The sequence below is a fragment of the Micrasema longulum genome, unplaced genomic scaffold (genome assembly GCF_059751315.1).
Source record: "Micrasema longulum isolate JH-2025_06_02 unplaced genomic scaffold, ASM5975131v1 h1tg001359l, whole genome shotgun sequence".
Classification (NCBI taxonomy): domain Eukaryota; kingdom Metazoa; phylum Arthropoda; class Insecta; order Trichoptera; family Brachycentridae; genus Micrasema; species Micrasema longulum.
In genome coordinates, this window is record NW_028278545.1 from 140,953 (window position 1) to 168,883 (window position 27,931).

Sequence of the window (27,931 nt, forward strand, 5' to 3'; positions counted from 1 at the left end):
AAAATACGGGGATTTTAGCTTCGGGCTCCTGATCAGTAAGTCAGCGACCCTACAGTAGCACCTTAATCATACATAAAAAAATATAGATTTGATAAACTTACAGTGGCGCAACGTTATTAGCCTAATTTTTCCACAACGATATTATTTGTTTTCACAAACAATAATTGGCCAACAGATACTATTTTTATATAAATAATTTCTCTGTGTCGTATGTATCTGTTACACAATATTATTTTATTTATAATTGATACCAACATATTTTTAGAACCTTGGAAACGCGATGTTCTCTTTGTTCTGGTGTCTAATAATAGATCCGGTAAACTAAACCTGCCTGCACCCAGAAATATGTAGGTTAATGCCCTAGTTCTGTTATCTCGAGCTAAAAAAATGAATTCACTCAACTTAGTTGTCACGAGTCTAGTATTCCAATGTTTCGAATTAAATTACGTATAAAGAAACATGGGAACGAATTAACAAGTACATCGGCCTACATCAGTCAGGGGTTACAATGGTTTAAATACAACTAAACCGACCCATTAGTATCCAATTGTTTAACGTACCTACTGTATGTATCAGCCTTAATCCGCATTTAAAAGCGTTCGGTCACAGCGTCGAAAGGTACGAACCAACTTCACATAGATGGGATGTTTTACATATTTACAGGTAAAGATTTTTGACATTGTGCCCTCAGGAGTGATCAGTTGTCTGTAATTCGAGGATAGTGATGTTTGAAACCACCCGCGATTATCCTCCCCAAGCTAGGGACTGAAGCCCCACACATACTGGTGAAGCCTTAACAACTTTACTAACCTTTCTGATGCGCACAGGGCGCTGGTGCTGTGGATGAAGCTATTGTTTTAATACAAATGGGAAATTGCCCCTTAATACTGAACGCATTTTAATACAATTTAGGTAGACCTTTCTACTTAGAAAAGCAACATTCCCCTTGTACCGAATAGAATTATTTACTAACCACATTTTATTTTTTATTTATTTGTTTCAAAAAAACAACAGCCACTTAAAAAAAATACAAAGTTTACATATAAACCAAAATCATCGGCCAATTATACTTTACTATTTATAGTAATTTATTACTAAATGCAAAGCAAAAAAAAGCATACTTGGGTAAAGTTATTCTGTATCACTCCACATGTAAATGAAAAAAAAATAGTTGTAATTAAATAACTCATGTATATTAAAAGAAAAAGTTTTTTGTTGTTAAATCGGGCTTAAGAAAACCCTTTTGTCAACGGATCCACACGGAGTTACCTCAAATTACTCTTTTACATAAATTTGTAAACGAGTTTGGGAAAACGAAAAATGAATTGCCTATTTCCAAAATTTATAAAAAAAGCAGATTAAAAATAACCAGCTTGTAATATTAATAAATTTTCACGTTTAAACTTAAAATTTAATATTTTTCTTAAGTTAGGTTAGAAAGGTAAGAAAAGTTTATTTACACTCAAATAAACTTTTCTTGAACAAAAATCTTAGCACGACAATAATTAAACAACGTACTTAATTTTTTTTTTGTTTAAATCTTTTTTATTCGATTTATAGCTTTTCTATCATGTTACGCGAAATTAAGCATTTATAATAAAGTCAAGTGTCTGCATTTAAATCACAATTTTGGCATTAAAAACACGTCTGTTTCGTCAGAAAGCAAAGTATTTTCAGTATGACGATAAACACGTTTTGAGGGTGCCTATCTGTATTTTCCTAAGAATGGGCGTAGTACATACTTGTTCCATTGTGAGTCTAGAAGGGAAAAATTACACTTAACCACGATTTTCGTTGACACCGTCCTGAATTAATAACGCGCCCGCGGTGCGGCGCGGTGTGGCGCGGTGCGGCGCGGTGCGGCTCGGCGCACGGAGACTTTGGCACGAAACCCGATAACAGATATGAGGACACCTCTGTACCTATATAATGTAGAAAGTGTAGCTGCCACCTACACTTGACCTACCTCTGCTTCGTTCTACTCTGGTACTAGTCACTTGTCACTCGAAGGTTAATCAAGATTTGCTCAAGTTACTTGAAAAAATTCCAAATTCTCCAGCCGTAATAATAAAAAATAAATTCTAAAACATCGATGTTATTTATATTAAAGATAATGTAGATACCATGCATTAAAAAAAATTGATTATTTTATTTAAATCGCTTACACAATATTAACTGATACACAATGTGTCATATTCAATGCACGTGTTATTAAATTTAGTAGATTTTATTCGAAATCAATATTTGTGGTTAAATGAGATCTCTCAGACGAATGTGTGGTAAAACTAAGTACGATAGATGCACAAATGTTGAGATCCGTACATTATGTAAGGCTGAGACAAGCATTATCGACAAAATCAAGAAAGGAGCTCTGTGCTGGTTTGGACATGTATAACGAATGGACAGCGAAAGAACGGCTAAGAATATTTACAATGCGAATGTTGATGGATGCAGAAATAGAGGAAGACCGAGAAGGACATGAAAGACATGACCAAATCCAACAAATACTTAAAGATGGACATGTCAAAAGTCGGAATAAACGGCGCGCGTGCATGAGAAGATGTATGAATATAGAGGAAGCGAGATCTGTATGCAAAGATAGAGTGTCTGGCGTTCTATCCTCTCTGCCTACCCTTACGGGGAAACGGCGTGATGGTTTGTTTTGTTTGTTTGAATTTTTGTATTGTTTTTCATACCCTTAGCTGTAACTTATAATGCATAGTGCAACCGCTTTATTATACCAATTTCAGCATCATATTCCAATATTATTTTAATAGCTATTGTGCTATGTGTGTGAACAGTGACTTGGCTGCGGTCCCGTGGTAGTGTTTTGGATTCCGGATCAAAGGTTCGAGGTTAACTTTCTCCTCGGTCACAACTCGATTAAATGACGGCTAAAGTGATATATTTAGGAATTATAGATCAGATATAAAATAGAAGGGAGTAATTTTAATAATTGAACAATAATTAGTATTTTGGGCGGACAGTGATAGAGGCTGGAGTGGTGACAGGGTCAGGGGGAACACGGGGGGCAGAGGGAAGACTAGGGGATGTATGTCACCGTCACCCTGTCAGGACCCTTTGACGGACAAATTGGTTTCGTTTGCGAGTCACAAAGGTCGCCGATTCCAAATCGCTTGGAGAATTTGAATCCAGTTATGGGCCGAGGCGTTTAGTCGGCTTTCCGGCCCACGAAAACACCCCACGTGGGGTTAAAAGGGATTACGAATACTTTATGTAATTCATCGTATTATATTTCAGTGATTGTTTTAAACACACCCAACTACGCTCAGCTATCTTATAAAAAACTATTATTCTTTTATTAGTTGTTATTTGGATTTTTTGTTTCACTAACTGCACTTATAATATGTTTTTAAGGCAATGTTGAATAATAAATTTAAATGTACGTATTCACACATGTATATACTTTTGTAAATTTGTGGTTCTTTACATGATTATTTAACAACACCGAACGACCCTAAAATTTTTATTAAAAAAATAATTTTTTCAAACAGTAAGAAAACATGCATTAGAGATTTAAAAACAAACAGTAAATTATTATATGGTATTTGAATTTCTTTTGTAAAAATAACTAAACATGCCGATAGATCTAGTGTCATGATACATATCAGCAATGTGTCATTGTGCGCGCCCTAGACCTTCAGTATTGCAGTATTGGGGGTTGAGGGTAGATTATATCAGCCTAAGGGATGTAGGGATGCTGTACCTCTTTTAACTTCCTGGCTTGTCCAAGGTGATTCCCTCTGTCGCTCACTCTCTCTGGACACGCATCTTCAATAAATTACTATACAGCTGTTAACCGGAAATTCATTTCGCTACATGCAAGTGTTTACGAACTCTAAATATATGCAAGTGTTTACGAACTCTAATAAATCCTACCTTTTTTAAAACTTTGTTGTTGATATACCCAAAATGTGATACAATTTTTAGCTTATTATCTATTATTACCCCTAAATATTGTATTTCTTTTTCTTCATCTATATTTTCCCCGTGAATGTTTCGTTTATGGCATTTTTACTTTTTTTATTGCTTTCGATCACTCATTTGAATGAAAAGAAAAAAATGTACATGTGAATTAAATTAACAAATATATATTTAAAAAGGTAGATAATAATACATCCGCCCCGTGATGTTATTAATGGTCAGCACATTTTGCCTACCATGCAAGATGTCTCGGGTTCGATTCTCGACATGGTTGACATGAAATATATTTACTTAAAAAGATTTATTCACGATGAAATATTTGTCAATTTCTGAGACTGGCACCTGAAACGTTAGACTGACCATCTTAAATTCATGTAACAAAAAATATGATCAAGATAAACTGCGGTAGGTACTAGTATATTATTGGATTAAGGAAATGATGATGATGAATAATACAGAATAATTAAATCATTTTTTAATGTGAACAATACCTGCTTAAAATAAAAAATAATAAAAAATCAAAATTTGAAATGTGAGAATAAATGTTAAAAAAAATTCTCGAGATTCGTCAACAGAGTGCCTTAAATTTAGACGGATTTTTCCAGTAAAATAGGGGAGTGAATTAGTTAACGCTTGCGAAGCATTACTCCCAGGAAGTTGGCTTTTTTCTAATGTTGCTTTTATGTTTAAAGAAAACCAAGAATTTTCCAGATGAAGGCAATAACGGCCACCTCAATACAGTGCGAGGGTGGGAAACGGACAGGGGGTGACTTGGCGCGGGCGGCAGCTGCTTTTTTACTATTTCCGCATTATAATAAAAATGGTAAAAACCACCGTCCGCGGCCGTTTCGTGCAAATGTCACCCTCTGGCGGACATTCGTTATTATCTTACACGATCTCCCCCGTGTCCCTCCGCCTGCTCCACCCACTCCTGACATTCCATAAAGTACCCCATCTATAAGCGTTATGCACTCGAGGCCATTCATAAAACCGAACTAGGTTTGCGCCCCTCATCTGACGAAACTAAATTAGATTTTTTATAACTTTCCTCTAATCCTACTTCACACAGGTATTTTATGGTTGGCCATTCAAAAAGATAATCTCGTTTTTGTTATAACACATGTTTCGTCTTGCATACGACATAGAGACTGGAAATCTTCAGGGCCTTACAATTTAATGAACAAACATTCGAGACACTATCGATAAAATAAAATATTACTACGTATAAAGTATTTTCCTTTGTTTCGCTGTTTGAGTAGGTATCCGAGCCAGAGCTACTACGAATACAACATATTGATGAGTGGATAGTATTTTCTCGGAGGAAAGAGAATTCCCCTAATTCTGAAGAGTTTCCTCGAATCCCTACTTTATGGCCTCGTAAAATTATACAGCTCATCATGAGTGCATGATGTTCATCAGTCGGTTGTCTGCTTACTGTATTTCACTTTATCTTTATTTTGTTTCATAAATAGATCATCTTATTTTCATCAATAACATTAACATACGGAATATTTTTACTGTAAAAGAAAAACAATTAAATTAGCATTAACTTTGGGGAATAACATGATAAAATATATTGAATTAAACACTCTGTAAAGAAACCATTTGAATTTCATTTGAAGTACTACTATATATATAATTTTGGAAAGCACAGATCTTTCTATCTACTCCCCCCTCCCCTTAATTGACCCCTTCCGCCACTGTCAGTACCTAGATTTTTTTATTTCTCTATATTTACGACTAGTTTATAACTTCACATGTAAATGAAAAGATCTGTGCTTTTCAAAACTATACACGCTTTTCAGGGCCATACTGCGAAACTTCAGAGGAAAGTTTTTTGGAAAATCGCATTTTTTATTTTTAATTTTTTTATTGAGATTTAAAATGCATTTGATAAACGAAGGGATATGCATCGGAAGCGGACTAGTAAGTAGAAAGTATAGACTGGGCCGCGATTACAAACGCTATCTTCATCGGTGCGCATCGAGACGGTATAAACTAACATCGATATTTATGTACAAAAATGTGTATATTTGTATATAAATGCAAATTATCTTCGTAGGTAAGCTGTAATAATTGTACATATTCAGAAAAAATTATAAACATATGATATTTTTCGTACTGAAAACTTAATTTTATTTTGTAGATAAAATTGAAGATAAATTTGAACTTCCTATTAGAATACGGACCCTTGTGTCCATAGCAGCCAAATAATTGGCTTCCGGACGGCGGCGGCGCCGTCCTGGAAGACCTCCTAAGCGATGGAAGGAAAGTTGGGCCTCATCACGGGAGACTGAGTAGCCTAAGTAGAACAGATCGTTAGATTTACAAAAGAAGAAGATGAATTCGGAATCTAGTTTAGATGTATTTTTTATTAAGTGGCTAAATATAATATTTAAACCTTTGAGAAGATTTCTCGGGGATTGTACCCGCCATGCCCCCACTAGAGCCCTCAGAACATAATATTGAATGAAGGAGGAGTAGGATCCTACGATATGGGATGGAGGTTGCGGTAAAGTAGTATGGTTCATCGGAGTCAGATCCTATCATAATGCTATAGGATTGGGCTTTCCGGTCCATACTAAACTCTTTACGAAGTAATGTATGTACGAGTACGTTGGTAGTACCCGTCTTTTGATATCCGTCTTCCATTGCAGAGTATATGTTTAGTTTTATTTTTATTTTAAAACTTAAAACAAATTGTTCATTAATTTAATGATTACGGATATTTTTTTCAATCAATATCTAAATTTATTTATTTAATGCACACGATACACAATTTTATCATAGCACAATTATATTTTTTTATGTACCGACCGACCAAATTTCCGTTTTAAGTCGGGACTCTTCTATGCATAAATCAAAAACATTAAAAAATATATTAAACAACATCCAAAATAATCAAAACAATAAACAAAACAATAATAAAAAAAATTTAAATAGTAAAAATGTATACGTGTCATGAAATGGAATGCAAAAAAGTTTTTTTAATAATACATGGCATTATTTAAATAATGATTCATAGTAATTTTATAATTTAATTCGGTAACTAATTGATAGTAAAAATAAAAACAAAATAATTCATAATAGTAACACATCTCATATATGGTAAAATATGTCATTTAATAAACATAATAATAAATAATTTTATGCATCCATTAGCAATAGTTAAAACATATGTTCACAAACTATTAAGCATCACTATTAAGTTTATTCAAAGATGATATACATATATACGAATATGAATAATAATGAAAACAGCATCGATATGATATATTTATTCCCGAAGCAATCTTATACAGTGATCTCTACCCCTCGATAAAATCCAGTTATGAGCCTTCATCTTCATCTTAAATATGGACGTTGTTTTGGAGAACTTAATATGTTCATCCAAGACGTTGAACACTCTTGGAGCTATAAATGAAAAGTGTCTCCGAGCAAACATCGTACGTGTTCTCGCTATTAAGTAGTTTAGGTTATGCGAAAACCACGTACCGGCATTCTGTTAGGACCTCCTTCCGTAGTCGCCTGACCAGAAATTTGTCAATACTTTCTTAATATAAATTTGTCGGATATCAAGTACCTTTAATAATTGAAATAATGGTTCAGATGGGTAAGTCGGAGGACACCGAAGCATAACTCTAAAGATTAGCTTTTGCGTCTTGATTAGGTTCATGACAATTGTCGAGTAACCTCCCCAGCCAATTATGCCATAGGCAGCCACCTATTGAAAAAGCGCAAAGTAGACATTTTTGAGAGTGCCAACGTCCAGGATGTTTCATAACGAGCTAAAGACATGACACAATTTTCAGTAGTTAGTATGACAATATCAGTAGTTTTATACGTCGGCAATTATGAATGTGAACGTATTTTTTAAAGTATTAACTTTGTAATCAAACATTGTAATAAATGTAAATAAATATTTGTATTTAACCATTTACCTATTTTTCTATGTCTACTGGTTTAGAGACATACTCCTCTCTTCGTCAGGACACTAATTAAACCAACACGCAAATCCTACTATGGACCTTCACCATAGTTTTGCACAAAAATATAAAATATAAATCTTCGGGTTTCTAGTACAAGTTGGAAACTATAAATATTTCGAATTTAAAATGTATATTTTTAGTTTCAAACGAGAAGTCTTCGTAAATGGCATCAAATATTTTTTATTAAAAAAAAAAACTGAAAATTTAAAAGAAATGTAATAAACACGGACGCAATACGAGAATATCAAAAAAATATCGAACACAACTTTCTAAAACGAGACAAGGACAGTCGAGATTAATCAACCAGGGACTAAATTATACAGTAAACTACTAGACAAAACAAAACGAAAGACTCAGACAGCTTTCACAAGAGATGTTAAAAGTACTATCGTTAACAGAAGAATATTAATTTTAAAAAAATAAAATGTTTCAAAATATTTAACTTTTGGTTTTATTTAAATTGGCGATTTGAGATGAGCTTTTAACTTTAAAAATGCAATATCTCACAACTAGTAAAATGTAGTTACCAACTTGTGCCAGAAACCCGACGATATTTTGTCGCAAAATAAAATTGAAAGCCTAATTGAATTACTTAATTCATTCAATTTTCCTATTTTATTTTAAGGTCATATTTTTATATTTTTTTCCCTCTCTTGAACAATTTGCGCTTGTTCCGTACAGCTGTGGTTTTCAACATCTTCGAATGCGTGCCCCTTTACGGATAAAAAAAAATGGCGACCCCGGGACCTTTATTTTATCAAACTACTCGTATGTCAGTCATTTTAATGACGGCGTATTTAATTTTCTTTCTATTAAGACCAACTTATCATTAATCGAAAGAACACGTGCAAGGTTGGAGCAGCCGCAGCTATTAGATTTATAGATCTTACTGCTGACAGCATGTTTAAATTAAATTGAATTCGAATAAGATTGTCGTCTTCTGGACGAAGTAAAAAAACATATCCAGAACTTTGAATTTTGCTTAAGTGACATTTGCCGCACCTTATTAATGTGAACTTACGTTCTCTTCAATGGTGGACGAGAAAAACAAAAAGAGAAACTTGAATAAGAAAACAACTTGCTTATTTGTTTCTCACGATTTGATAAATGGTAAAAAAATATCATGCATACCTTTCTCACTGAAATGATTGTATTTTTATTGTAGTGATTGATATAAGCTCTTGCTTTTTATTTTTACCCTGCTTGCGACCGCGACCCTCCAAGTAAGGACTTACGACCCACAGGTTAAAAAACACCGCCTTAGAGCATTTAAAATTTTTGCGATCAAATAAGTAAAATTTTAAGTTTGTAAAACAACAGCGTAGGTAGTTTTTTTGACATTATTAAAACCAAAAAAGTTTGCATTTCGCGAAATAAAAATACTTTTATTTAAATCATCCTCATTATTTTCTTCCATACCCAGTGCTGCATAGGTCACCGCGTTTGATCATCAAATGTAGCGTATTTCGATCATCTGTTACATAAAGTTAAGGTGATAAATCTCTACTTTTATGTGTCAGTGAATAATTGCAGTGAACCAACTTTAAAATACATATTTCACCTTGACCCTGCCAGGAATTGAATCCGGAACCTCAAGTATGGTTGGTAAATACGACAACCACTGCACTGAAAGGCGGACTTATATCCGTTCGATTTTATTTTTCAGGATTTTTATCTGAGATTAGTCATTGTGTTGAAAATGGCTCGTCCAGGGTTCTGGTTCTATTTAACACTCAGAACCATAGACACTCTTTATCCGCTTAGAGACAGATTTTAAATTTTAGTTTATGTATAAAGGTTTAAAAATGGATGAAGAGATGCCTGAATGTATGAAGAATGAATAGAGTTTAAACATAATAATTATGTTTACTGTAAAATGTAATTAAAGTAATTGTAAATATTAGTTAATATACTTTTTTATTTATTTTTTTATTTATTCATTAAAAATTACAAAATTCAATATTTATGAACTCTTTAAGGCTTTTTAGGCTATGCCCGTGTCAATCCACAATAAATATCAATAAAAATACATAGTAAAAATAAAAAGATCAAATTATTATGACAGAATAACAATCTTGAAAAAAAGGTAAATGTAATAAATAGTCAAATTCCAAAGAATACAATTTAAAAAAAAATTATCAGAAATAATTTTTAAAATATAAATTATACAAATTAAGAATCACACATAATCAAATATACAAAATAGTGGTATCATTAAAATCAACAAAATAATAGTAAAATATAGTAGTATTCAAAAAAACAAAATAAGAGTATCATTGAAATCAACAGAAAAAGAATATATATATTTAAAAGTATACTTGAAATGATAATTCAGATATGTATTCTAATATAAGTTGACTTAAAAAAGAAAAAAAAATCAAGTTAACAAGTTTTACGATTTTGATTAGTAAATTAATTTACAATCTAAAATGATTAAATTGTTTCTTAGAACAATAAATTCCTACTTTTCCATGAATTTCATCCCACTTCTTTCAAGTCGTGTACGAGAAGACACAGTATCTTGGTAAGTACATCTTTGTAATAGAAATAAGACGGAAAATCGGAAGATTTGAATGAAGTGAAGCGGACGAAGTCGGTATTACAGATATTGAAGGGGTCTTTGTGGAATTATCAAGCCAACTTCTATAGATTTCGATAATTTGGTTTAATATATCCGAAAACTTAGTTTTCAAGAACATCAAAGTCGTTTGAATGGTCAGTAATAACAAATATTATATCTTGTGAAATGTTTGTGTATTTACTCGATAATTAAATACAAGTATTTTCTGTACACACTTCATTAAAATATTCTAATTGAAATTTGTTGGAAATATTTTCCGATCATATCGTCCATACTAATATACTTATATTAATATATATTAATATTAACATATTTTAACAGATATGAAAACATTTTACAGAAGGGAATATAGAAACCAAGGCATCCACAAGGCTTATGACCTTTCATTGGCTGGTTTGAGTGACCACTTTACACACTAATGTAACATTCACCATTCTGCCTATATTAAAACATCTACATGCCTTCGGCTCTTCTATTTGTTGATGTTTGTGAAGTTAAAGAGCTAAAACCTTTATTGTTGCGGTGAGATTCATTTGATTAAATTATTACACCTACATACTTCGCAACGCCTAAATATATTTTTCGAGAAGTAAAATGGGATACTTATTTTTCATTTTGAATTTAAAAAAGTACAATTAAAAAAACATAAAATAGTATATCAACAGTGAGCAACATTATTTGATAGTGTTTTTTTTTATTTTTTAAATTTTTAAATTTGTTTTTTTTTCCATACATATATTATTTACATAGAAATATAATTACAAAAATACACTTTAGAAAAATACATCTTAAAATTAAGCTATAACATAAATTGGAAAAAAAAGTCCACAAAGACTTCAGCGTCTGAGCGTAGGCCATTCTTTTTTTAATTATTAAAAAGTTTATAGCTTATAATTATGGTATGACATGACCATGAAAAGAAAAGAAAAGAAAAAGAAAAACCAAACTAACATACGCTGATATTACGAAAACATGATTTATTTGCAGTTTGTATTTATTTTTAATTTTATGTGTCTATCTGTTCCTTCCATGCTAATCCAAGTCCTCAAACTAACTTTAAACTGTACGAGTGATTTAATGTTTTGTAGTTCTCTAGTTAGAAGATTGAAGGATCTTGGACCAACATGTAAGGAGTGCCTCTGTGCGAACTTAGTTCTGCATCCTGGAACTGACAGTACATTATCGGATCTATTACTAATACGATTTGAATTATTACTTAACAATTCCCTATTTAAGTAAACATATTTCAGGTACTAAAATAAATGTAATTTTCTAAAACTAAGGAGTTTACTCTCTACGTATAATTTATTATTAGGAAATAGTCTATGTTTTTAGATTAGGCGGTAAGGTGGGATGTCAAAAATAATCAATATGAAATTTATTCGTTTAATTTCTATAATTGATTTACTTTATCTATGGTTAGTTTTGCTTTTCGTTTTGGTTTTGTAGTGCAATTTTAGATTTGTGAACAGAATAACGATACTACGTCACCATAGACTAAAGGATCGTCGTATATTTTTCATAGCGATAATTGGAAGACCGCAATCGATACAAACTATTTTCTATCCTGAAAAAATATTATTCCATCAGGAAAACTTATTTTCTTTTATCTATTTTTCATTTATTTTAATTAATTTTTGGCAATCGATCCTCAGAAGGATATTTGTGCCCTATTGGTATGACATAAAATTTATGATACTATTCCTTACCTGAAGCGTAAGACTGATTATTTTTCCTTCGTGTAACAAAAATGATCAAGATACGCTGGGATTGGTGAACCAATGCAGTGTTCTATGCACTATTAGGTACGTAAAGGGGAAAATGATGATGAATATTCTACAAAAACATTTTTTGGACATAAGAGTAAAGCATTTTTAAAAATACGCATCATTTTTACTATTATAATTTTTTCCGAGATATATTGTCTATTTAATGGTTCAGCTCGACTAAAATATGATCGATTGAGGTTGTGCAGATGAGAGGAGGCCATATTTATCGACTGGACATCGCCAATAAAATATTGGGAGACATTCTGCGGGCTTTCTTACTGCCAGTGTTGGACTTTGATTTTCCTATTTATTTATTTTATTTGTATAACCTTTAATTTGCGAACTGTAAAATTTGTATAAAATGTATATTTAAGACACTTTGCAGTTATTCATTTTAATAAAGTAAATATTAAACAACTTTGTTTTCACCACTTATTTTCTTAAGTGGTTTAAAAAAAGTTTTTGTATATTTATTTTATTGTAAAATTTGAGTTTATTTCTAACGTATTTGTAATCCCAAATGCTTTCTTAATTTTTCACAAATTAATATAACATGATAACAAAGTTAAAACGTATGTACTGCTTATTTTTGAAAAATATGCGGTTAACATAACGAACCTATTAGGATGTCTACTGTGTACATAACTTGTTACTATGTGCATTTAAATGTGTCTGGGCGGAAGAATACAGTTCTGTGTGTGAAATAGAACCAGAAATCTTGACGAATGCTTTCGACTTGATAGCTGCTCTAAGGTACAAATTCTAAATAAAGCAATCGAGTAGAGATATGTCCGCCTCGTAGTGTAGTGGTTGTCGCGTTCGCCTATTATGCTAGATGACTCGAGTTTGATTCCTGGGACGGTTGACTTGAAATATTGAAAAGAAAAGGTGGTTCTACACAGCAATATTTCATGTACCTGGACTGGCACCTTAAGCGTAAGGCTGATCACCTTTCCTCGTGTTACAGAGAATTGATGTACGCTGCATTATGTTTACTAATGCAGTTCCCTATGCACCGGATATTGCGAATGCTACGGATATCCTAATCAGTCTTTTGAACACATCCTGTGGTCTTGTTCTTTTCCTTCTCTCTGTGAGCAGGTCCCTTTTAAGTTCCGGTCAGATAATCATATCTGGTGGCTTTTAAAAAGTATTTCAAGACTTTTAAAAAGTTATTTAATTATTTTGGTGATTTTATCATATCTAATCAATTTAATCCCAGTCAATAAACAATTTACTTCCCCTTTTTCCTCAAACCAAATATTATGTATTTTCGGATTATCTTCTTTCAGTCCGAAAATTTCTCGTTTGGCAACGAGCAATTTTTCATTAAATGTGGGCTCTGCCAAGGAGACTCAGAAGTCTTCAGATGTGGCGTGCGGTATGTGGTGGACAAACTGCTCTACGCACTATTTGGTACAGACTATGATGATGACGAATGTATTTCAATCGTTCTACGGCTATTGTTTCTTATGTATAATATAGACAACAGTATTTTTGCATTCGAAGCAAACTATGATTCGTCTTACGTAGAAATTGCTCCCGGTCGGTAAGTAATAATACATATTATTAAATGGTTTATTGTAAATAAAGATTATATTTCTTTTGATGCGTTTAAATTTCAGAAAAAGTTCGTTTCTGTTGAAATCGATTTTCACAACGCGGGATCGTAAAAATGCCCGCAGACTTATTCTGAAATCGGACCTGGCTGTCTATTCGAATTGCTGCCATTGGCTACTTAACTGGGTACAGCAGCGGTTTCCAACCTTAGAGGCGCGGACTATTGCCAGGAGAGGCGCCAAATTTGAATTTGATAGAATCATCAAGCTCACTAAAACAAATGTTTCGAAATGAAACCTTGATTCAATTTAGGATGAATCTTAGCGGAGAGTATGTGTTGCAAAGAAATACAGATACTTCTACTGTTTGTAACGTCTTATTTATGCGAAACGGGCCATTCAGCACTGGCTGCAATGAAAACCAAATATCGAGCCAGGTTAGTAGCCGAAAAAGAGATACGAGTGGCTCTCTCCACATTGCTCCCGACATTTGATAAACTTTGCACCAATTATTGTCCAATTATGCGAGACTAACTATGCAATTATTTGTTGTTGTGTATTTTTTATTTTTTAAAACATATATTGGGACCCCTGTATTAAATAGCCTTACAAGACTAAGGTACTCGAAAAAATGTTTTTTTTTTTTTTTTTTGGATACGGGATGTTTGATTTATTGATTTATTACCTTTATGAGTCCAATCACCATTGTTGAAAAGTTCAAAAACAATGGCACTTGATAACTACTTTAAACTACAGTGTAGATATCTGTTAAGGAAATTCCATCTTTCCTGCATTCTGCTTCAAGATTATGGCGTTGTAAACTGAAAAATGGGCACTGAAATAACAGATGTTCGATACTAAGAAATATCATCGCATGGATAATAGTCATCATTCCTTAATTTAAACTTAAATAGGTAACTTCTCATAGCTCCATGTCCGGTAAAAAATTGGGTCGCTTTGAAAGTACTTTGGTGATGACGACGGAAGTTTGCTGCATTAGCCAGCGTTGGGAAAAACATTTTAGTGATTAACCTGTATAAGAAGCGCGGTAATGATCCCCCCAACGCTGTTGTGTATTTTGTTTTATACAGCGTTTAGCAAAGCTAAGGGGAAATTCTGAGAAAAAGGTGCCGTTCTTTTACAATTTGCGGCTCTTGCTCGTTCATCCGCTCTCTCATTTCCTACGATACCTGCATGTCCTCTTATCCAGCATATTTAAATAATCATCCCTTTGATTTTAAGATGCCCAACTTTACTCTGTTGTATATTATCAACAACAACAACCCTCGCATTGAATTTTTAGATTACATACCATCCTCCAAAATAAATTATCAACGTATATGTTACAGCATAACCTTGTTATTATTCTGTTGATTGTAACAGACTGTTTTTTTGTTTAATAAAGCATTTATTATTTAAAACGTGCCTGTATCATTATGACTATTAAAAAAATACAAGATAGGGAGGCGCGGAATATTTTTTTTTCGGGGAGGCGTAGTAGCATAAAGGTTGAAAATCGCTGGAGGTCAGGCTATACCGCCCATACGGGACATATCAGGAAACAGAATTATACCTCCAATAAAGATTCAGACTATAACAAACCATTAAGGAGATAGGAAACAATATGGCAATGCAATGAATTTGCTTGACCAAAAAGGGGATCCAATTACCCAAACCGAAGTCGATTAATTAACTGATATTGATAGTTACTATTTATGTCCTTTTGATTTGTTATAAAATATTGTAACAACTTACAAACATTAAACTAAACATTATTCAAGATTCATACATAACCACTTACTGATTTTTTAATGTCTACCGGTTTTGAGACGTACTCGTCTCTTTGTCAGGATACCAATTAAACTATCATTCAAAACCAACTACACACCTTCACCTACCATTCAAGAGGTCTCGGATTCGATTTCCGACATGGTCGATGTGAAATATTTACTTGAAAGGGTGTTTATACTCTGAAATTTTATAGTCCCTAAGCTGGTACCTGGAGCGTTAGACTGATCATCTTACCTCCATGTAAGAAAAATGATCAAGATATGCTGCGATTAGTGTACCAATTCAGTGCCCTATGCATTATTAGGTGCGGAAAAGGAATGATGATGATTTTGACCATTACAATAGAACATCATATAATGAGGTGCGAAGGGTTTTCACGGTCACTGTTATTAATGTGATTCTTTTTTAGGTGAAACTGTGTGTGTTGGATTTGTTCCGACGTTCCGGTATCCAACACACACGGTATCACCCAAAAAAGAAACATATTGATCATATAATTATATCGTAAAACTGTATATTGTGTAACTGACGAAGTGACGCGTATATCTTGAAACCGGTAGACATAGAAAAGTCTATATTTGATAACATTTTGTAAAAATTTTGACTACAAAATTTACAAACACATTTAAATGATTACATAAATGCCGTAATAATTAATTGTTTTTTTATTGATTCATTTAAATATTAAATAATGAATTATTTTTTTAGATGAGCTATTTACGGTGAAAAATTTCAAGCAACGTATGTTAACACAAATCGTTTAAATTTGATTACAGATCTCAATTTTTTTTTGTATATTTAACAAAGTACAATACGCACAGAAATTATTACCTTCTACAATTGCATGCAGCATTTTACTTACTGTTTGTCAAATTTGTATCGGCTTTGTGGATAATACTGTTTCAAACTTTATTCGGTAATGTTCTGAATAATTAAACATACTGCAGAATAAGTTTTGAACTATTTCAGAGTAATTTATTGAATTAAGTATGATGCTATTTTATACAAAGTAACGTTTGTATACAAATAGGATATCGGTAAGGAGGTAATAACAGATAACCCCAGCAATACTTTTTCCGAATCAGTTAATATTATCGCCAACTGCATGTTTAGATAAAAGTAACGGAATACACTGTATGGATTATTAATTTAAATATTTTCATTTGATAATATACGGGCATGTGTCAAGTGCAAGTAATATAAAAACTATCAATGACACGATACAAAGTAGTTTGTGATAGCATCTCAATGTAGAGTATGTCAAATCGTGTCAACTATTTTAAAACAATCATTGATTTAGTGCAAAAATATTTCTCCAGCTGAATTCAATCTTCACGATTTTTCAAAGAGCGCGGTTTTAAGCACACTTTGTATTTTAAATAAGATTCTTAAAAAAATACATGAATCTTATTTAAACTCTTTCCTCTATCGTTTTTTTTCGCCAATTGATACATTTAACATGCCCCTAACTTTACTTAAAATAAATTACCAATTATTATATCTGGTTGCGATACACTCCCACATGCTTTTTAATGATGCACACGCTTACACACACGTAAATACTTACTCTCATCCAAATACATTCAAACACACCTGTACATTTACCCTTATACAAATACACAAAAAGACACCCTCTTACATATACAGGGTGCTCTTTAAAACCCTGTCACATCCGAACCCACAATGAACAGTATGGGCAAGAAGACATACTAGCATATTAAAAAAAAAAATTAAGAGCAAAAAATTAAAAAAAAAACAATTGGTTGCTTACTTCTGCAGGGAGAAGCGAGAGGAGCGCGGCCGCGCGGTCGTCGGCGTATCAGACTGCCCCCCCCCCTTCTCCTCGTTTTTACCCTGCAGAAGTAAGCAAACATTTTCTTTTTTTAAAAAGGTATTTTTTTTAATTTTATTTATTCTAAAAATGGATTTTAATGTGCCAATATGTCTTCTTGCTCATATTGATCATCGTGGTTTTAGATGTGACAGGGTTTAATAAGCACTTGTATTTTCACATGCACATATTTAAGAATGTACCATAATTTAATATGAACGATTATTATTTTGAGCATCGCCGGTCTGTCTTAAAACCTCATCATTAATATGTAATTTAATTAGCGTCAACTGTATGTTTCTATAATATACATTAATAAAAAAAAATAAAGATTACCTTAAACAAACAAAACATGGTTTTCAAATATCATTCTAACTAGCTTAATTTTTAGTTCTCTATTAATATTTTTAATGCATGGTTTATTTGCAGTCAGCCGCTCGACTTTGTATTCTAAGATTTGTGAATTTAAATAATTGCCCAAATAAGAAAATCACATAACAATAAACTTATTGTTCAGTAAATATTAATAACTAATATTGTCATCACTTTATAACAGGATTAATCATCTCTCTTTCCGCCTTCAAGTGGTGCATACGGCACTCAATTGATAAACCAAGTGCTGTGTAGTTTAATTACCTGTTACATACACGTAAGGTGATTTGAAATAATGAAATATTGTGGTTCAAAAAACTACAAAATCAATTTTTTACGTCCCCCTTTTCAAAAATCTAATCCAAGGCCTCAAGAATGGTAGACCAACAAGGCGGACTTATCTCCCTGCGATTTCCTTGGTCAGGATTTTTTCCTGAGAGCGATTCAAAAACGCTGGTCCAGGGTTCTGGTTCTATTTCATACACAGAACTGTATTCCTTGTCCACCTGGACACTATTCTGAAATATGTTACTACACTAAGATTTTCTTTGATTTATTTTTCTAAAATTTGATCTGCACGAATTTTAATATCACGGCATTCTTAAGGAATCGATTAATTGTGATTGTTAGAATCATGGGGTAGTTGAACTGATCTCTAATAAAATTATCTTCAATATTAACTAAGACGCAAAATTATACTTCGGTCGACCCAAATATAAATACCATTAAATATTAATAAACACGTTAATATTTTATGATTAATGAGCGTACCTACATATTTTATTGTTTATATAAAAGTATTTATTGAAATATAATTATGTTAGGGATATACTTCTATTTTATTGAATTTTAATTGACAATATGCGACTAAATTATATTAATCATTTATATTTCAGGAATAAGGTGTTAAAAAAAAACAAAATTAACATATTACAACAGAGATGAAGAACACTTTAAATAAATGAATATAGAAGTCTAGGCACCTACAAGGCATGACCTGTCATTGGCTAGTATAAGTGACTATTTTACATACCGTGTAACATTCACCACTCAAAAATATTGTTTATTTTTACAATGTGTAAAGTGGCCACTTAAACCTTCCAATGACAGGCCACAAGCCCTCTAGATGCTTAGACTTCTATATTCCCTTCTCTAAAATGTTCTTTATCTCTGTTGTAAGATGATAATATTAACAGCTTTCTAGAGGGTTAGATCCAGTCCTAGTTTACATAAATTGGGACAGAAGATTTGAAGAAATCTGAATGTTCAAACATAACAGAATGGCGTTACACGGTAGGTATGTAAAGTGATCCCTTAAATCGGTCAAAGACAGATCATAAACCCAGTAGATGCCTTAACTTCCATATTCCCTTTTCACATTATGTTATTTATCTTTGCAGTAACATCATCATCATCAAACCCATATCTGCATCTCATAATACGTAGGGCACTATACTTTTTAAAATAATGAATGCAGCTTAACTCGATCATTGGTCACAGGAAGGTAAATTAATCAGTCTCACCCTTCAGTTGTCAGCTCAGGGACAGCAGTGTAAAAACACATTTTTTTTTTTTTTTTTTTTAGATTTTCCGAGGAAACAAACCCAGAAACTAAAGCATGGTCGGCGAATGCGCCAGCTAAAATGCTACTAGGCCACTTGAACCAGCCAATGAGAGATCATAGGCACTATAAATGACTAGACTTCCATATTCCCTTCACAAAAATGTTATTAATCTCTATTTTTTTATAACTCCTTTAGGGGTGAAATCCAGTCTACAAACATATGGACAAACTCTAAATATTGTTAATATGTACATTATACAATGTCTACTCGACCTCATCGGATGTCGACACCTTTCATGTTACTGAAATAAAGTTCATAGGGGATAGCTTAATTTTACTCTAATAGCTAGGTATTTTAATTTTAACATTTTTTCAATTAAATTCCATTGGTAATTTTTATCGCCTTATGTGTGCCATGAAATGTATATTTTGTAATGTACATAATCGCATCAAATAAATAAATTGATAAATACATTTTACATACAAAACAAGCTTGTATTGCCCGCTATAGTTAAAAGATGTGTAAGCAGTTAAAACCCAAGTTCCATAGAATTATACGAGTATATTTCTTTCCTATAATATATTTTCCAGTTCCGGTGGCGCCCTGCTATTGACATTTATGGCGCGAAAACGTCCGGTTGGTCGCTGACCACCCATTTCATTTCCTCACAAAAAATACCCTCTGCTTCGAACTTAGCGCTGAATGTTTTTTAGATGAAATAAACCCACTGACAGCTAATTTTGCACGTTAAAAAACAAAAAAATATACAACTACAGATACAAAAAAAAACGTAAAGAAATAATTTTAAAAAGTACATGTTAAAACGTCCATATTCTAAAAAACCTTTTTTTTGTACATGATGAATGATGTATTGGTCCAGTAATGTATCATTTATGTACACTTGTAAAATTATACACCTTTTGTTTTATTCATAATTAATTAATTCATTTATTCCTCATTAGGAAGTTCAGTGGTTTTTATTTTAATCGACAATTAAACTAACATTCAATTTTTATTCATCGTATTATCAGCGCTACGATTTTTTTAAATTTTGTATTTCTGAAAAATCTCCGCGTGTAACGTCAGATGTTCATTTCCGCTTAGTCCCGATCAGTTCTTATCATTGGTCCATTCACGGCAAGAAAACCAGAAAATTTTCATAACTGTTATATCATTGGTTGATTCATATGAACCAGTGACGTCATTCAAAGTGGTTCGTTTTTATTAAAATGTTTGTTATTATGTTTTTCGTACATTTTCAGGAAACTTTGGCGTACAATTCAATGCTCCAATTTTTACTGCGCGCAAGAAAACATTCATCGTATCCAATTTCCAGTAGGGCTGAAGTTCCTCATTGAATTAGAGAAAAATGTAGCAAACGTATTTGGAAATTCAACCCAGTATTAACTTTCGACTAAAAAATATGTATGGCAAACGGGGAAGTTTTTATCACGCTGTGGTTTTTAAGTCTGAATGTAGGTACAAAATTCTTACTTTAGCCAATTTGAAACTGTAAAATTTAGTCTGGAAAAAGATTGACTTTATTGCCAACTTTAAGTCTAATATTGAGTCTACGCACTGGAAAAATGATTGAACGACCGGAACTTCCATTATGTCGAGTATCATCTCATCCGCGAATGAAATATGTCACCAATCTTAAATGATTCATATCAAATAAAGCGCGTATACTAGAAGTTACCTCACGAGAACACCTTCAGGCTCTATCTGTCGGGGCTTTATAATCATTTTCAATATCAGAAGGAACGGGATTCGGGTCGGGGGACAAGGAAGGGAGATGCGTTTCTGGCGGGAGAGAGAGGGACAACCTCACCCTCGAGGGTGCTGGATCCTGCTAGGAAGAACTGCGGCATAACTGATTTATGCACTGCCGATATTTTATGGCCTAGTTTGTTCCGGCCGTTATTGTATTATAGAGGCAGTTTGTTACGGCGGCGCCCCCACCCTGCGCCCTCTTAGTGGGACGTGCCGATTTCATTTTTCCTTTTCTTTTTTCCTCAATATCAGATGTTTGTGAAATTAAACGCATCGCCGTTAAAACTCTTCTTAAATCGCTTGTTGTAAAATTATATCCAGTAATAACATTTGTATTGACTAATGTCATTATTTTGGCATAGATTTTTTCAAAAGTAATTTTTTACTATTTTTTATACGCCCTACGGGCGCTTACAATAAATAATATAACATTTAAGTGTAGCAATGTAACATGAGTAGGTACATAAAGGTAAAAGTAAGAATAACATAAGAAAAACTTAAATAAACAATTATAAGTAAAAATAAGGAAATGTACCTAAATAGGTTTAGGGGTATACCGAAAGATATTTAATATATTTACATATATAATATACACACATACATACTCACCCTTATGCATACCTACATACACACACGCACACATATATATATATATACATATACATACATACATATACACGTACACATTGGGCTTATCCAGAGACCAATGTACGTATAATGAGTTAGAAACTAGTTAAATATATCTTCTCTTCAAGACCATTGAAATAAATCCAACCTTCTAGTTCTATTTAAAATTTTCAACTCACTATTTGATGCGCCTGAACTACTGAGCTCAATAAAATTAAATATGCCAACTAGAAACCCCAGACTAAACTTACTCTTTCATACCGATAACCATAGAACTAACTATGGTTTTCATTCCCCTGTGCCCAGAATTCTTAGGTCTGCCGACAAACATACCAGTCTTGATTTCTTTGAAAACAATTTTTCTTCTTTCAAACGATCACTGAATCAAATTAAATTATAAACACCTCTCTCCCGCTTTCACTCCCACCAAGTCTACTATATACCATCGTGTCTTTCTACTTTCCTTTATAATAATTTTATATGTGTAAATATGTCCTTAAAAATGCCCATTGGGCGTATATATAAAAAAAAAATATTAAAAAATTACAACAGGGACGGAGAATACCTTAAATAAAGAAATCTTGAAGTCTAGGCATTTATAGGGCTTATGACCTGTCATTGGCTGGTTTAAGTGGCCACTTTACACACTGTGTAATATTCACTATTTTGCCTATGTTTGAACATCCATATTTCTTCAATTCTTCCATTTGTTGATTTTAGTGAAGTTAAAGAGCTGAAACCTTTATTGTTGAGTAGAGATTCATCTGATCTTTAAAACCAGAAGAAGTTTAAAAATTGAAAAATTGTTTTCAGGCGTTGCCTAGTATGTGAAATAATTCTACAAAATAAACACCAAATCAATCAATAAGTAATTTTATTTTGAATCAAATATTTTATACACATTTAATTGTGTCACAACAAAATTAAAATAAATAATAGAAATATAAAAAAGTTTTAAAATACACTAAAGAGTTACTTTAAATACTTAAAGTGTAAGATGGTAAAAAAAAATAGAGAAATCACCTCAGGTGTCGCTACCAGTAGGTCTGAGTAAGGAGGGCGACAATTACTTGTATAAGTTAAAGTTTAAAGCCCCCCAGATCGTGTCTGGAGGGCGGCGCCCCTCACTTTGTTATTTTTTTATTAAATTGATATCATCCTGTTTTGTATGAGCCCGTGGGGGCGGGGGCGGCCCGTGTCGCGAGAGGTGCCCGGGATGGTTTATGATAGGGAGTAGGGTTGTAGCAAAACTGCCCTTAAATTATTTTCCCGCTCCAGCGAACACTACTAGGACCGTGTCAAATATCGTAATGTCTTATTTCTTAAAAGATTTATCGAATTCGCTTGTTTTCAGCATGTGGGTATGTAAAATTAAGGCGAAAATGTTAAGCATGTTGCAATATTGGAAAAACCTATCTAATGCAGGAAATAACACTATTAGGGTGGTCAAATATGACCTCAAATGTGCAAAAAATGTACTTAGAATTATCAAACCAGTGAAATTTTATCTACATTGAACGTCCTAAAATTTACAAGCCATTTTTTGCATAAAGTTTTCTGAGAATTCCAATCTGATTACTAATCAGATTGTAGGATAAAATATAAGTATATAGATAATTGAAGAGACAATTGCAGGAGACTATTGTGAAACATTGCAAAAATAATTTATTATTAATCATAATATTATGGTGCACACATAGCGGCCGCGTGTTGTTTAGATGGTGATTTGGAATTTACATTAATTTATGCTATATAAGGTGTTAAAATAAGTTGTCTGTTTTTTTCCTAATTTAAAAATTTGCACCAAAAGTTTTTAAAAAATGGTAAAAAAAACATCATTCTGTCCTACAAGACATTGTGTTTGCTTTTACGTCACAAATATTATTTTATTTGATTACAAGTCTACAAAATGGATGTCAAGCAGACGAAAGTGAGCATTTTCGACACTGCGCTTAATCGAGAGAAATAAAGCTACCAAAGCTCCTCGCGATACGTACGGTGAAGATGCTATGAATTATTGACCTATTTGCTGTAAAATATTGATGGAGAATACAGAAAAATAGTTTTAAAGATTCTCAGTAAAAAATAATATGATATTTCGCATTAAAAAATGATGTATTTTGACCTTGTTAAAATATTATTTTGTATCATACGGTAAATTGTTGTTGAATTAAAAATCTATTTTATAGAACACAGCAAAATATACAGACGTGATCAGCGGGAAGGATTAAATACTAGGGCTATGGCCCTACCACTTGCTCAAAGCTAGCTCAAAGAAACTTTACATTCCTGGCTCCTAAAATTTTCAATCAACTTCCGGCAGCCATAAAGAACTCCACAACTGCCAATGTATTTAAGAAAAATATTTGCGATTTGTTGCTGCACATTGATAGGGACGAGATTGTAAATTTATTTTTTAAGCTCGAGATTAGAGGAAATTGTCTAAACTGCTTTCCTTCCATACTTTTATTTGCTTTTCTTGATATTTTTATGTATTTTTGTAATATTTAATATAGTACTCACTGTTATTTGGCATATTATATTTATGACTCTCATTTTTTACTAAAGTATAGAGTGAGTTTCTAGAAACCGTATCTCAATTATGTTTTTATATATTTTTTCTTTTGATTCCAATGATCTTCTTTGGAATTTTATGATTTATTATTTATACTTTGTTTTTCTGGATTGTTATTCTATTGCATCACATGCCATTATAATTTGATTCAATTAATTTTCCTATGTATTTTTTATTGTTATTTATTATGGTTTAACACGGGCACAGCCTAAAAAGCCTTAATAAGTTCATGAATATTTAAACGAGTGTAATTTTGAATGAATAAATATGTATTTTTTATATTATATATAGCGCAGTTGTTCATTTATGTTTGTGTCTAAATATAAAAATGAATTAAAAAAATATATGCCAAAAGAACAAAGTAACAGGTATACTCGTACACCCCTTAAGCACAGAATAAAGAAGTATTCATATTGACAGTCCGACACTTAATTTAATTCGTAAGGGGAAGTTATTTAAACCCAAGTTATTTTCCGTGCTGCGCTGCGTAGGGTTCTCCTGGGGGCGCTTTATGATTATATAATTCCACTAAATGCACGATAATTTAAACAACACTTTTAAAATTGCGTCAAGGGTCTAGAAAAGAAAATTCCGTAGTTTATTAAGGGTACTGAAATTCAATAGATTTATCTAATTTAACATACGACCCTAAATACATTATAATTTTTACGGCTAGATTTCAATAATAATTAGTTATAAAAACACATTTAAAGTAACAATATTTTGAGTATGTCCAAATGTTTGAAGACGAGTCTGGATTGCACTCCCAGAGAACTCTCTGATTTCAACATCAAGATTTCAATATTTTGTAACGGAGAGGGGAAAAAAAAGAAGGGAACTCAAAATCATAACTACTACTACTACCATCACGCCATTTCCCCGTAGGGATAGGCAGAGAGAATGGACCGCCACACACGTCTATCCTAGCAAACATTCCTAGCTTCTTCCACATTCATACATCTTGTTATACATGCCCTTCGGTTCTGTCTGCTTTTGACATGACCAGACTTAAGATTTTGGTTTATCTGATCATGCCACGTCTTCCTTGGTCGTCCTCGTCTCACGTTACCGTTCATTTTCGCCATATATACTTGTTTTACCATTATTTCGTTGTCCATTCGTTCTACGTGACCAAACCATCTCAGAGACCCTTTCTTAATCTTATCAATTATACTTAACTCAGATTTACACTCTCGCCTAATTTCATCATTCGTAACCCTTTCATACATTGATTTCCCACACATTCGTCTAAGAGATAGCATTTCAATCGCGTTTACTCTGCTTTCGTCCTTCCTCTGCCAGTTCCATGTTTCGTTTCCATACATAAGTGTTGGGACTAAAACTCCGTTGTGCACTGCCAGTTTAGCTTCGATTGACATATTTAATTAGAAATTACTGTGCTTGGTGCTCCGTTCATTTTGTTTTCCGCAATCACTCTCCTTTCAACATCTTTTTCTACTCTTCCATCTCTTGAAAACATGCTTCCCAGGTACACAAATTCTTCTACTTGTTCGAGACATTCGTTGTTTACATTTATTATGCAGTCAGTAACCTCACTATCCCTTTCAAATACCATCACTTTTGACTTACTTTCGTTCATCGCCAATTCGCTCTCCAGGCATACATCATACATTCTGGAGACTATTTGTTGCAAATCATTCTTGCTGCTTGCTAACAGAACTGCATCATCATTAATAATAACTAACTGGTATAAAAATTGAAAGTTATATTTAGACGTTGCCCAGTAAGTGAAATAATTAAACCAGACACATTTGACCTTAAGCAATAAAGGTTTCAGATCTTTTATTTCACAAAAGTCAACATGTAGAAATGCGTTACGGAAATGTTGATGTTAAAACATAGGCAGAATGGTGAATGTTACACATTGTGTAATGTGGCCAATTAACATGGCCGAAATCCCAGGTTCGATTCCCGGCTAGTTCAAAATTAAAAATGCATTTATTTTAATGCTGTTTATTGCGTTCTGCAAAGAAGGCGGACCTGCAGGCAATTATTATTATTTCATTTAGTACACACTGTTATTTGGTTACATTATTTATTCAAAGTAGTTTTCGGTGCATCTAAACGACGATACAATTTTCATTTTCAATCAACGCCAACAATACAAAAAGTTAACATCCGTTTAAAAGTACTCACTATTTGAGAACAAAAATAACACTATTCTCGTATCATGACCTCTTGAAACAGTAGCCTATAAACGATAAAAAGTCTCCATTTCCAATCTAAGACTAACCCCTCAATCTCGTTATTAGGGAGTAGGCAGGCCCGGTCCACGCATTGCTCTCCCCCCCCCCACGGGGGCAGATGAGAGATACTGGATAAATACTACCACCTACCACCGCTACCATCACACGCACACTTACTGCATACTGATCGCTGTTCTTCATCACCGCTTACTGTTCGTCTCGACAAGTTCACTAATATACCACGCTCACATGAAAATATATTTTTTTTGTTAAATTAAAACATTAATTAATTATTAACCTATTACAACAGAGATGAAGAACATTTTAGAGAAGGTAATATAGAAGTCTAGGCATGGTCAAGGCTTATGACCTGTCATTGGCTGGTTTAACTGGCCACTTTACACACTGTATAACATGCATCATTCTGCCCATATTTGCGCATCTATATTCCTTCAATCCTGTTTTGCAATTATCTGTTGATTTTAGTGAAGTTGAAGAGCTAAAACCTTTATTTATGCGGGTGAGATTCATCTAATTGAATTATATTACCTACATACTAGGCACGCCTGAATTTTTTAAAAATTAATTTTTCGCAAAAATGTTTTTCATCTCTTTTGTAATATGTTAATATTAACAGCTCCTACGGAAGTTGAATCCAATCCTTGTCTACAAAAAATTGAAAAACTCAAAATATTGTTGATTATTTTTTTTTTAAATTTAAATCTTCAAGAACAAAAATAAACGTATTTTGGTGGATTTATCGCTAAAAGCAATATCTTCCACCCAATCAAAAAACAGACTGGTCAAAAGAAGAACAGGTCAAAATTTGTTCTTAGGAATAATAGATTTTTTTTTCTTCAAATAACAGTTGTTTATTAGTGGGCAGATAAAGCTCGCGCATATAAACTTAAATAACAAAAATATTTATGCTGTACACATTATATGATGGTGAAAATGAAGTTTATGTCAAATCTAAAATATGTTGTATGCAACAACTATGGAGAACAGGAAACCAAAATGATATAAACCGACTACAACGACAGAAAAATAAAATATTGAAGCTAGTATATGCTAGCTAAAACCAACTAAAGAACTCTTTAAAAAACTAAACAATTAAATGTTAATGAACTTTTTAAACTAGAATCTTTAAAATTTATTCATAAATTAGCCACTGATATCATTGTAGACAAAGAACTAAAGCTCGAAAAAAATTGATATAAATATGGAAAAATTGATATAAATACAAGAATATCAGAAAAATCTCACATATAATTTTATCACTAATCAACTTTAATGTACCGAAAAGAACAAATCAGCAAACCAACCAATACTGTGGTAACAATACTT